Source organism: Poromitra crassiceps (genome assembly GCF_964638095.1).
Source record: "Poromitra crassiceps genome assembly, chromosome: 2".
Classification (NCBI taxonomy): domain Eukaryota; kingdom Metazoa; phylum Chordata; class Actinopteri; order Beryciformes; family Melamphaidae; genus Poromitra; species Poromitra crassiceps.
Genome location: NC_139624.1, coordinates 98,988,471 through 99,002,962, shown reverse-complemented (window position 1 = coordinate 99,002,962; position 14,492 = coordinate 98,988,471).

Below are 14,492 nucleotides of genomic sequence, written 5' to 3'. Positions count from 1 at the left end.
TAACTTTGAGTGCAGCAGCATAATCAGTACTGTACATAACTGTTATAATGATTACAGTATATATGTCTTTATATCGATATGCAGCATGCACATGATAATGATACAGTGTGCTGTAGCACTATCACCGATATGTCCCTATGGTTTGTGACTGCATGAGCAAATCATTAGTGATGAATGGCTGAGGCCACGGTGAGGTGGAGAAGCCTCCCACGCTGAGGCCAAACTAGATCCACCACCAAGGAACATTGCACTCACTCAACTCATTACAGAGGGAACTCGCCTTTTCCTGACTTGTTTGCTTGCTTGCTTACACGTGTGTCCCTACTTGCAGCCCACACACACCTAATAGATGCCCAGGTCTCTCCAGTCTTTTTGTCCGTGTCCTGCTTCATCTATGCTCCCATGGAGGCAGTCTGCCCCCTCTCGCCTTCACTGCTGCTTCTCAATCAACGTGGCTCCGACCTCCAAGACTCATTCCAATTTGGTCCCGTCCCCACGATACCACAGCAATTACCCTGTTCTGGACATTTACATCCCCACGATACCACGGCAATTACCCTGTTCTGGACATTTACATCCCTTGCCACACTGTGGACTTCCAGCTTGTCACTGACTCACCGCATTTCAGGAAACGGATCGCTCATGGAAGGTGAAAGAGCAATGGAAAAGTGACACTTGGTGCATGGATGCAATTACGTCAACCGCGCTGGAAGTGGGGAGCTGCCGGGGCTGCAGCCCCCCCTGGTGGCGGCCTCAGCCCCTGCACCTTCCTGACGCAGCCCCCCCCAGCCCCACCCTCATTTGGCGAAACTTCAGTGACTGTCACAGGCATCTCTCTCTCTCTCTCTCTCTCTCTCTCTCTCTCTCTCTCTCTCTCTCTCTCTCTCTCTCTCTCTCTCTCTCTCTCTCTCTCTCAATTCAATTCAATTCAATTCAAAAAGGCTTTATTGGCATGGAGAACATAAGTTTACATTGCCAAAGCAAGAGTGCAACAAAACAAAAAGTAACACAATTATAACCGAAAGGTTAGCACAAAACTATAATAATAACGATAATAACAATAATATAAACTATAATGTTAGCCTGTTATAATACAGAGATATGTAAACATTTCGGTCTTGCAAACAAATATGTACATAGGCTAGGTGACAAAGTTTAAATGTTTAAAAATCTCTCTCTCTCTCTCTCTCTCTCTCTCTCTCTCTCTCTCTCTCTCTCTCTCTCTCTCTCTCTCTCTCTCTCTCTCTCTCTCTCCTCATTTCCCCGTGGGTGCTCTGCTCTGGGCTCTAGGCTGTGGCTGGGCGGGGTCTCTTTACATTGATTTGATAGCAAACTCCACCCACCCCAGGCCCGCTGGCGGCCCCGGGTTACAAAACGAGTTGATCAAAACATAGCCCAATCTGATTGGCTGCATGAGTCAGTGCACTCTATGTGACCCTGCTGACGTAGTGAGTAAACACACTTGCGCATTGAGCGGTATCAGAGAGAGAGTGACAGACTGACACATCTCAACACAAGTAGCCAAAACAAAATGAGGAGATTTTTGATCACAAAACCTAGTGCGTTTTCCACCACCACCAGTGCAACCGTGACGAGTAGCCTACGACTTCCAGTTCCAGGTGAGGTGTAGTGGTGTATGTTATGTTGGTTAAAACTTTTGATGTCTCAATCAATGTGTCTGTGTGGGTCGGTCGCTGATGCTGACGCTGTTCATGTTCTATGTCTATGTCTGTGTGGTTTACAGCATGCTTCGGTCGCTTGTTCCTATTCTGTCGAACTGAAGTGGTGTGTGAAGTGTGTGTGTGTGTGTGTGTGTGTGTGTGTAGGTCGCTGTTAAATCTCCTATGGTGCGTTTGCGTCACTACAGCTTTATCGCTTTATCAGGGGATGGGTTGGGCGACGGGCATGCGCAAGCATGGGCACGCACTGGCACAGACAGAAATCGGCACCCCTGATTCCATTCAAGTTTTAAGACAATGTGCATTAGGCTACAAGTGCCAACTTCACGCAGCATGGTCGCACAAGGCCGCGCCGCGCAGCGCACTTTGCGTGTGCTCGCACCTCGCACGTGCACGCACCTCACACGTGCACGCGCAAAGTGCTCGGCGCGGCGCGGCGCGCTTCAGACCCCCTCGTGGGAGATAGCTTCCCACGCGCCTGAATTACGTGTCATGATTCAGAATCTGGTGCACCACATTGATTGTATTGTGTGATTGTGTGATGTGCACCATTAGGCTGACAGTGACATGTGTGAAAGGAAAGTGCTGGTGAAGGCCTGTTGGAACACTCTAGAGTAGAGGTGAGAGTTCAAATCATTCATACAGTAGAGTCTACTGTATGAATGATTTGAACTCTCGCCTCTGAACAAGTGTGTTCAGAGCATAGTGTTAAAGCAGCTACGAGCAACTTTTTCGATTGTTATTAAACAGTATAAATTTAATATCAATGCATCACATCTTACCTCTAATAGTCGACGATACCAACGCAGAGTAGTCTCGCTTGAACCCCGAGTGAATCGGCCAGTGTTAGTGTGTCTGTAGCCAGGGCAGATCAGGAATTGAAATGAAACGGTTTGCAGCAGCCACTTCGGCCATAACCACAAAATAACTTCCAAAAAACCTGTTAGAATATAACGAGAGATGTTCCCGCGAGTATGCGTGGCGTTCACATTGTTTATGTTATGTTGCTAGGCAGCGCAAACGGCGTAAAAAGGCAGCTGCGTTTCACTTCCTGGTTTCACTTCCGCGTTTCACTTCCGGGTTACCCGGTCCGGTCGCTCTAGAGAGCCCCCTGTTGGCGCGAGTTTAGACAGACTATAGACTTAATAATCACCTAAGGGAGCAATCTCAGATACACATGGCTTTGGTCTCGTCTACTATTAGAGGTAAGATGTGATGCATTGATATTAAATTTATACTGTTTAATAACAATCGAAAAAGTTGCTCGTAGCTGCTTTAAGAAGAAAAAGGAAAGAAAATAAGTTGATTGATGTTTTCCTGAGTTCCTGTGGGGGGGGGGGGGGGGGATGTTGTGTATGCATAACACACTGTTGCTGTACTGTACCTTTAAGAGCCGGCAGCTTTACGAAAGGGGGGCTGCCGTAAGTGATTGTCAGTCCTGTATGTGTGTTGTTTGAAACATGTTGGGTAAGATGGCTGCCCTGACTGTAACAGCATGACAATAAAACAGTGACACCACGTCGTGGTCCGAGACTTCTTCAAAAATAACACAAGCTACTGTTCAAAACATTCCACGTGAAAGTGGCTGCTAGGAGCTGTGTGTGGCCTAAAGGTTGTCTGTATACCTGTCATGGTGGCAATCCATAGCTAGGTCGTGGACACCAGCACTGAGGGGGGCTGCCACGCTGAGTTGGCTCAAGGTTGGCGTAGAGGACTCCTGATTCAGCAGAGGATCACTTGCAGGCCAAAAATGCTGCAGAAATGGAAACACTGTGTTTTGGGAATAGTTCAGAGAGGCGATGGAGAACAGCTTCTGGGCAGCTTCAAAGTGGTTCTGGCAAATAATTTGCAGACTCAAGAAGGTAAGGGACATCACTTTGCGGTTAGCCGACTGGTGTCAGAAGATGGAAGGAAGACTTTAAGCAGCTAACCCAGTAGACATTCCCCTTTGGTCAGGAGGCATTACTGTGAGGTTCTGAAGGGTCCAAGCCCATCTCTTTGGCAGAAGTCTCTGAGGTACTTAGAAATCTCTGCACTAAGGTACCAGGGGTGGAACCAGCTCTGTCCCGAAATGCTGGGGGCTCTAAACATTGGAGTGAAGAGCTTAGGGGAGCTAGAAACGTTATATCAGGGGTTCCCAACCTTTTTTGGCTCGTGACCCTATTTTGGCGTCGCAAAAATCTCAGGATTCTCAGAATCCTGATTTAAAGTTATAATGTCAAAGATTTTCATCCAAATAAAAATAAATAAAAATTAAGAGTCACTCACAATGTTGATTGAGGCTATGGTCCATTGATGGAAGCCTTTGCAGTATATAGTGACATTATGTGACATTAGTAATGTCACATAATGCAACACTGTTTGGATGTCACCTGCAATTACCACTCATCGCCATAGGTGTCACCCAAGAGAACAAAGCTGAAATCTTAGAGATTATCACTTTAAACTCAGAACTAAAAAATAAGTAAAAATTAAAAAAAAATCGCAAGTGACCGTTTTTTTTTTCTTTTTTTCAGGCGACCCTATTTGAATTCCAGGCGACCCCACTTAGGGTCGCGACCCTAAGGTTGGGAACCACTGCGTTACATGAAGTTAAACATTTTTGGAGAGCAATCTCTAGTGTGCAGACTATCTTGTAATGCTTCCTTGCATCTTTTGTCAATTTCAGGAACAGTGCCAAGGGGACTGTGGTCAATGGTTCAGAGTGCTGTTTGCAGATTATGTCATCTTTTTGGCCTCATCTGACTCCCATCTCCAGTGTGCATCATGGTTTGCTGTTGAATGCGAGGTGGTCAGCAAGGTGGTCAGCACCTCTACATCTGAGAGGTTTTCTCCTGGAAAAATGTGGCCTGTCCCATTCAGATGGGGAGTGAGCAGCTGCCTCAAGCGGAGGAGTTCAGCTGTCCCAGGATCTTATTCATGGCCATGTGGTTCAAAGCGACCATGAGATTTGCTGAGATGATCTGCTGGATTCTGCCCCAAATGTTGAGGAGCCTGTTGAGCATAAATATCAGAAACTTAATGTAAATATATATTGGAGTTTTCAACGACCAATATGTCATCATTACACATGAGAATAGGTTAATTTCTGACTTAAGACTGTATTTCTTGCTCTAACCCCACACACACACACACACACACACACACACACACACACACACACACACGCACGCACACACACACACACACACACACACATGCACACACGCACACACACACACACACAACACAACCCTCAACACAATACTTTGCAACCAGCCAGCATCCTCTACCTATCCTCTCCTAAGTCCATCTTGTACAAAATGCAGCAGCTATAATAAGAGGCAGATAAGAGCCAAAGCTAATGGAAAATTATTGCTGATCTCTTCCACTCTGGGTACAATATTGGAAACCTTCAGTCAACCAAGACTAAACCATCCAACCTAAAACGTTTCTCCCCAAAGATTGCGGCCCTTGCTAACAAGACATTATTTACCTCTGCCAACATCTGCCCAGTTTACACATCTTTTGCTTTTATAGTTGAAGTTTACAAGGGAAGGGTCTCTTTGGCCTTTTATAGTGAAGACTCACATGATGTGGAACAAGCTGTTTGCCAGGAACACTGTGACTTTTCTGTGCACCATCTGTGCTTTACCTTGTACAATGTTTTGTTTGTTTCTTAGAGTGGGCAGTCCATTCCCCTTAGTGTGTTTTCCCCCTCCATATCTTATTCTTTAAAACCTACTTTTACAACTCTTTAATGTGGGGGTGTTTTGTAAAGGATCACATACGTTTAAGCTTGATTGCTTTCGTTTGCATTCTAGTTCAAATCCAAGTCAAAGCCAATGTACTTTAGTGAAGTGAAATATCTTGTCAATACTTAGTGGATAGATCGAGTTTAATAATACAAGATCAGACAATAAGTCTCAATATACACGTCTGAAGAACAACTAATACTGTACCCCGAAAATGTCAGGACAATAAGGCAGCAGCTGTTTGAAATGGCACGTTGAATAGGAACATGTCATGCTGAGGGATTATGTAGAAGGCCTTAATACATATTGTGTCAGTAGCAAATGGTGGAGGAATTGTGACCAAAAACTGCCCATATTGTAGATATGACTACAATGCTGTTCCCCCTATGTTTACATGCACATACAGTATATGATGTACTCTGATTAACTGAATAATTTGATTAAACTGTGTAGTGAAAAGGAATACCCCAGTGTTAATTATATTTAGTACTGAAGTAGCGTAGGTGTGATGCAAACAAATCCAACATCTGTAAAAAAGTGGACAACTTAGCAAAATGACAACATTATTTTGGAGAGGTGTTCCCCCAAATTGTGAAATGTCCTGTCGGGTTACTCAGATTACACTGAACGTTGGATCCTGAGTGAACATTCACTATGTCTCCTCAAGTCAGAAACAAGAAAGAGGACTTGTCCTGTGCAATAATTTGAGAGGCTGTGCTGAGTTCAAGCTGTGGAGCTCCACTGAAAGTGAATTGGAAGTGATAGAAAATGTGAGTGTGACAGTAATCCAGGATGATTTCTTGGGGATCAGGCACATTTTCTGGTTTCAAATCATTTCTGTATATAAAGCTCAATCAAAAGGAAAAGTTTAGCTGTTGAAACGGACTTTGAGTGCGCAAAGTCACAAGTTCAAAACACGCATCACTGGAGTGTTCCAAAGATTCACTGAAAATGACTGCAAGTTGGAAACTATCAGCAATCTCCAACAAAACACATCTTAAAGCTGCATTCAGCGATGCTTTTGTGTTCAAATAAGTGTTAAATGGCTCTATATTCTGACAGCAATCACTGAAATAGAGTGTTTGGTCAGTGACTAGAAACCCCCAACCCCCCACTGTCCTCTATCTCTCTCCTGTAGTCGTGCAGGAGAGAGACTCATGGATGGTGGCATTGGATTCGGGGTGAAAAAATACATATAGCCCCTGGATTGGGATTGGGATGGGATTGGATAGTTTGAGGTCGACGCCAATTTTGATCCAATCAGAGAAAAATTTACATTTTCTGAGAAACGGAAGGTCCAATCGTGATGCCTTTAAACTTCAAGTCACTGACCAAACACTCTATTTCAGTGATTGCTGTCAGAATATAGAGCCATTTAACACTTATTTTAACACAAAAAACATAGCTGAATGCAGCTTTAAGAGAAATCCCACTCCTGCTCTTAAATTAATGATATTCCCTGTAGTGCTTTCATAATCCTTGTATTGATCGGAATTTCTCAATGTTGTGTCAAGAGAATTGGTTTATGTGAATGGAGGATGACTGGTGATGCAAAGGACATAAAAAATGTCCCAAAGTGAACATGGATAAAGAAAATAAGTATAGGCTCACAGCTGGGTGTAGCAGGCTGTGAGGAAATGAAATCTGTTCGGGAATGAAAAACATGCATCCGGTTCTTTGCTCTCCAAACTGCAGTGGAGTTTACCCACAATGCACTGCTGTTGTGATTCATCGGGGGAAATCAATCAGGAAAGCTTAATCGGCCCTTTGAAGAGTACAAGTCACACGCATTGATGCGCTCTGCTGCTATTGCCACCATTGTAATGTTTTACCTCAGAGGTGTCTTCATCAACATATTGAATAACAGGTGTTGTTTGTAACAGATTAATTATAATTCTCTGTGGAGACAGGGAAATTACTGGGCAAAAACTGAATTATCATAATTAAGCCATCATTTTTCAATTGATATGGAAAGAGTAAAATGCATCATTTGTTACCTGTAGCTAGAATTTGAAATGGAAGAGATGATAGGGTGGCGCTGACTATGTGGATGAAACAGAAGCTCTAACTTCAGTTCTCCTGCAAAATACAGTAGCAGATCACGATGACAGTTGGAAGTCATAAAGCAAAGCCATACACGCTCTAATTATAAGTTTGTTTGATGAGAGGAAACAATCCTCAAGCGGAAGAGGAGCTGGTGTTATGCTCCCGCTGATGATTTGATAGCACTGAGAATCTGAACAAAACCAGCTTGACACCTAAGCCCCCCCCCCCCCATCTCCTATGGGAGCTGTCTGCACAATAGGTGCTTTGGCAGCAATCCCCCAGTTTTACAACAACTCCTAACACAACTCGGAACTGTTTAACACACCTCAAACAGCTCAGAAATGGCTGTGTGTGTGTGTGTGTGTGTGTGTGTGTGTCTCTCTCTCTCAAACACACACACACACACACACGCACATAACAGTGTCTAGACATCCAGATCTTTCAGACACTTGAGAGAAATCCAATAGTTGATCTCTACGTGGCCAGCAGCAGCTAACCAGAGCAAGGCCAGACAAGCGGGCCTGAGCATGTCATTAATATATGGCTACGTTTACAAGCAATAATCTCATTATTGTCCTCACTCTCATTATGGGAATAAATCCATTAAGCTGTTTATGAGCATAGTGGAAAAGTAATGGTGTGTTAATATATCAACCTTAATCCAATCTGGTGTACTGCAATTGATTGAATACAACAATTGTCTGCGTCCCTGATAGTGATGCCAATCATTCCCCTCCTGTCCCAAACTGAAATCATATTGATTACATGGTGTTTCTGTTGCAAATCACTTTGCTTAGACATGATATGAGACGCAAGAAAGCTGAATGTAAACAAAGATCGTAACCGTGGCAACTTAACAGAGCAGCAGCATTATACATATAAACATGTTTGCATGTTCTTATTGCAATACTCTGATCATCTTAATCTGGGGCAGTTGTCTGGTTGGAGTTGTTGTAGTGATGTTAAATTCTGACATTTCATGTAATTAAGTGTACTTTACCCAATTTCTCAAAGTGTGTGTCTGTTGTGTTGAACACTCATCCAGTACATTTTAATCAGTTTCAATCATAAACTTTCCTCCTCAACTGACGTAATTGTCCACAAACTGTACATGTAGACATTATCATATATTATACATCAAAACTACCTGAGCAAAAGTGGATTCTGATAACTGTTTCACATTAAGCAAACACTTTTTCAAGACTTCCCAGAGGACTGCAAGACACTAACAAACAAAACCCGAGAATAGTATAGTAGATATTATTCCACAACCATTTCTCAAAATCGAATGGAAACACATACACTCAGATCCCCTGACCTTACATAACGGCAAATGGATGTATTATTATAAAAAAAAAAAAAAAAAAAGCTGAGGCAAAAAGTCTCCAGAGTGAGCTAGAGATTTGTCTGAAATAATGTATCAGGAGACATATTACCTCAGGGACCGTCGTGTCGCCCTACCAGGCCAGCCATGATAAATAATGCAACAAAAATACATCATCATGATGGTTCTCTTTATCCAACATGTGTAGCTGTCAACTTTGAGCAATAAGAACGCACTAAAGGCGATGGTACACAAGCACAGTACTTTTTATGTTTATGCATGCTGTTGAACCCACAAATATTGCAAACAACCCGCTTGGATGCTAAATATTCCAGCCCTCAGGCCCAAAATACTGCTAGGTTGACCTGGGGATTATTGTGCTCCACAACCACTGGCGACAATAATTTCACCAAGATAGGTCATTTTGGGAGAGTGAGTGGGCTTTAGAGGTCATTATTGCACAATGATGTTCTCTATTGAGGTTCAATATATGAACTTAGCTAAAGTATACTCCCCATTCAATCTGTCTATGTCCACCTCAGCACTCTGCCATGAAGGTGTTCGTAACTCAGAAAATGAAAATGTACAGATTAAATTTGAAATTCAAATTTATTTTCTCTCATCTCTCATTATTCGGCTAATATTGGTGTAGTGATGGAAGCCCAACCTACCAATTTTAACTGTCAGATCGGAAAGGTCTTAATTTGCTTTTCCTAATATGAAATAGCATTTCACTTATGTAGTTTTTTCTTTTATTATTGGCACAAATTATGATGGTTCAATAATTGCCAGAATTTGGTGTCACTGAAAAGTCTCCTCCTACTTGGTGTTGTACCTGAAAGGTTTACATAAGTAGGACAAATGAAAAGGGACTTGGCGTCCGGGTAGTGCAGTGGTAGATTCCCTGCCTCCCAACACGAGGAGCGCAGGTTTGAGCCCCCATGTAACCTCCGGCTTTGGTTGGACATCTACAGTATACAGGCACAATTGTCCGTGTCTGCGGGTGGGAAGCCGGATTAAGGGTATGTGTCCTGGTTGCTACACTAGGGCCTCCTCTGGTCGTTCGGGGCGCCTGTCCGGTGGGAGGGGACCTAGGGGGAATGTATACATGTATGTTCTGCAGGTGAAACTCCTCACTGTCAGATGAAAAAAAGCGGCTGGCAACTGCACATGTATCGGAGGAAGCATGTCCTATAGTCTGCATCTCTCCCCAGAACGGCAGAGGGGGTGGAGCAAAGACCGGGCCCCCCTAACAGGGAATCGGCCAAAACAGAGGGAAAATCCAAAAAACACTTGATCAAAAAGTAAGTAAAAGCTTGTGTGTTAAAGGGACTTTCTATTCACTCACGACAGCCCAGAGCAGAAAAGGACCTTGTTTATGAAACACTTTGCTCACACATCACAGCGCTTACCTGTCAAACTCCAGTACTCTACATACGGTGAAAGACGTCAGATCAGTTAAAATACCTTCAATAATTCTCTCTGGTTTCTGATCCAGCATTAGCTTCTCATAACAGCGCTCGGCTTGAACTGTAACATTTCCACTCATCACTGAAACAAGCATGTGTGATTACTGTAGCATCAGTGAACTATGTGGGCTCTATCTGAAACAGGTATATGTGATTACCATCATGGAACTATGTGGGCTCTATCTGAAACAGGCACATGTGATTACCATCATGGAACTATGTGGGCTCTATCTGAAACAGGTATATGTGATTACCATCTTGGAACTATGTGGGCTCTATCTGAAACAGGTATATGTGATTACCATCATGGAACTATGTGGGCTCTATCTGAAACAGGTATATGTGATTACCATCATGGAACTATGTGGGCTCTATCTGAAACAGGTATATGTGATTACCATCTTGGAACTATGTGGGCTCTATCTGAAACAGGTATATGTGATTACCATCATGGAACTATGTGGGCTCTATCTGAAACAGGTATATGTGATTACCATCATGGAACTATGTGGGCTCTATCTGAAACAGGTATATGTGATTACCATCATGGAACTATGTGGGCTCTATCTGAAACAGGTATATGTGATTACCATCATGGAACTATGTGGGCTCTATCTGAAACAGGTATATGTGATTACCATCATGGAACTATGTGGGCTCTATCTGAAACAGGTATATGTGATTACCATCATGGAACTATGTGGGCTCTATCTGAAACAGGTATATGTGATTACCATCATGGAACTATGTGGGCTCTATCTGAAACAGGTATATGTGATTACCATCATGGAACTATGTGGGCTCTATCTGAAACAGGTATATGTGATTACCATCATGGAACTATGTGGGCTCTATCTGAAACAGGTATATGTGATTACCATCAGTGAACTATGGGGGCTCTATCTGAAACAGGTATATGTGATTACCATCAGTGAACTATGGGGGCTCTATCTGAAACAGGTATATGTGATTACCATCAGTGAACTATGGGGGCTCTATCTGAAACAGGTATATGTGATTACCATCAGTGAACTATGGGGGCTCTATCTGAAACAGGTATATGTGATTACCATCAGTGAACTATGGGGGCTCTATCTGAAACAGGCACATGTGATTACCATCATGGAACTATGGGGGCTCTATCTGAAACAGGCACATGTGATTAGCATTAGTGAACTATGGGGGCTCTATCTGAAACAGGCACATGTGATTAGCATCAGTGAACTATGGGGGCTCTATCTGAAACAGGCACATGTGATTAGCATCAGTGAACTATGTGGGCTCTATCTGAAACAGGCACGTGTGATTACCATCAGTGAACTATGTGGGCTCTATCTGAAACAGGTATATGTGATTACCATCATGGAACTATGTGGGCTCTATCTGAAACAGGCACATGTGATTACCATCATGGAACTATGTGGGCTCTATCTGAAACAGGCACATGTGATTACCATCATGGAACTATGTGGGCTCTATCTGAAACAGGTATATGTGATTACCATCATGGAACTATGTGGGCTCTATCTGAAACAGGCACATGTGATTACCATCATGGAACTATGTGGGCTCTATCTGAAACAGGCACGTGTGATTAGCATCAGTGAACTATGTGGGCTCTATCTGAAACAGGCACATGTGATTAGCATTAGTGAACTATGGGGGCTCTATCTGAAACAGGCACATGTGATTAGCATTAGTGAACTATGGGGGCTCTATCTGAAACAGGCACATGTGATTAGCATTAGTGAACTATGAGGGCTCTATCTGAAACAGGCACATGTGATTAGCATCAGTGAACTATGTGGGCTCTATCTGAAACAGGCACATGTGATTAGCATTAGTGAACTATGGGGGCTCTATCTGAAACAGGCACATGTGATTAGCATTAGTGAACTATGGGGGCTCTATCTGAAACAGGCACATGTGATTAGCATTAGTGAACTATGGGGGCTCTATCTGAAACAGGCACGTGTGATTACCATCAGTGAACTATGTGGGCTCTATCTGAAACAGGCACATGTGATTACCATCAGTGAACTATGTGGGCTCTATCTGAAACAGGCACGTGTGATTAGCATCAGTGAACTATGTGGGCTCTATCTGAAACAGGCACATGTGATTAGCATCAGTGAACTATGTGGGCTCTATCTGAAACAGGCACGTGTGATTACCATCAGTGAACTATGTGGGCTCTATCTGAAACAGGCACGTGTGATTAGCATCAGTGAACTATGTGGGCTCTATCTGAAACAGGCACGTGTGATTAGCATCAGTGAACTATGTGGGCTCTATCTGAAACAGGCACATGTGATTACCATCAGTGAACTATGTGGGCTCTATCTGAAACAGGCACATGTGATTACCATCAGTGAACTATGTGGGCTCTATCTGAAACAGGCACATGTGATTACCATCAGTGAACTATGTGGGCTCTATCTGAAACAGGCACATGTGATTAGCATCAGTGAACTATGTGGGCTCTATCTGAAACAGGCACATGTGATTACCATCAGTGAACTATGTGGGCTCTATCTGAAACAGGCACGTGTTTCCACGCACCACAGAATAGGTGCTTAATTAACATGACTCAGTTCAATGTCATTGACCACAAGAAACTAGAAGAAACGATACGAGGCCTTAAATCCTCATCGTGTTGCCTAGACACCCTGCCAACAAGCTTTCTAAAAAATGTCTACAGTTGCCTGGCGACCGACATACTGAAGATAATTAATACCTCTCTTCTTACAGGCATTTTCCCAAAATCTCTAAAAACTGCAGTTGTTAAGCCCTTGCTAAAGAAGCGTAGCCTCGACCCCTCTATAATCAGCAATTACAGACCAATATCAAATCTTCCCTTTATTAGCAAAATACTCGAAAAAACTGTCTACCAACAACTCAATACCTTTCTATCCTCCAATGACCTCCTAGATCCTTTCCAATCAGGCTTCCGACCCCATCATAGCACCGAAACTGCGCTTATCAGAGTTATAAATGACATCCGAATGAACACTGATTCAGGTAAAATCTCAATCTTAGTGTTACTAGACCTCAGCGCTGCCTTTGATACGGTTGACCACGAAATTCTATTGGACAGACTGGAAAACTGGGTCGGGCTTTCCGGCACGGTCCTAGAGTGGTTCAGATCTTATCTGCAAGACAGGAACTACTTTGTCTCCATTGGCAACTACACATCTGACCAAACCAAAATGACATGTGGGGTACCCCAAGGATCAATTTTAGGTCCTGTCCTGTTTAACCTTTATATGCTCTCTCTGGGCCTAATTATGCAAAAAAAACAAAATAGCTTATCATAGCTATGCAGATGACACCCAACTCTACATAGCCCTCTCATCGGATGACTATGCCCCCATAGAGTCACTGTGTCAGTGCCTTGCGCAAATTAATGATTGGATGTGCCAGAATTTTCTCCAACTTAATAAAGACAAAACAGAGATAATTGTCTTCGGCAAAAAAGAAGATAGGCTCAAAGTTACTGCTCACCTCGAATCCCTATCTCTGAAGCCAAAGGACCAGGTAAAAAATCTTGGCATTATTATTGACTCTGATCTAAATTTCAACTCCCACATCAAGCTTATAAGAAAATCTGCCTTCTATCATCTAAAAAATATAGCAAGGATTAGAGGCTATATGTCCAAACAAGATCTTGAAAAACTAATTCATGCTTTCATTTCTAGCAGGCTAGACTACTGCAACAGTCTTTTCAATGGTCTTCCCAAAAAAGCTGTTAAACAACTTCAGCTCATTCAGAATGCGGCTGCTAGAGTTCTAACAAGAACCAAGAAAGCTGAACACATTACACCAGTTCTCAAATCCCTGCATTGGCTGCCAGTAAATCTTAGAATAGACTTTAAAATTCTGCTAATAGTTTACAAATCTCTCAACGGGTCAGGCCCACACTACATCTCTGAAATGCTTCTACACTATGAACCATCCAGATCCCTGAGATCTTCAGGCACTGGTCTACTAATTGTCCCAAGGACCAAATCTAAACATGGTGAAGCCGCGTTCTCCCACTATGCCTCTCATAACTGGAACAAACTCCCTGAACACATTAGATCTGCCCCTACTCTGCCTATTTTTAAATCCAAGCTAAAGACCTTTATGTTTACTCTTGCTTTTAACTGCTACTAAACTACTGCCTCTTTCGGCCTGTAATTTTAAAAAGATTTTTCCTGTACATTTCCAACAAATGGACTGTACATGTAATAATAATACT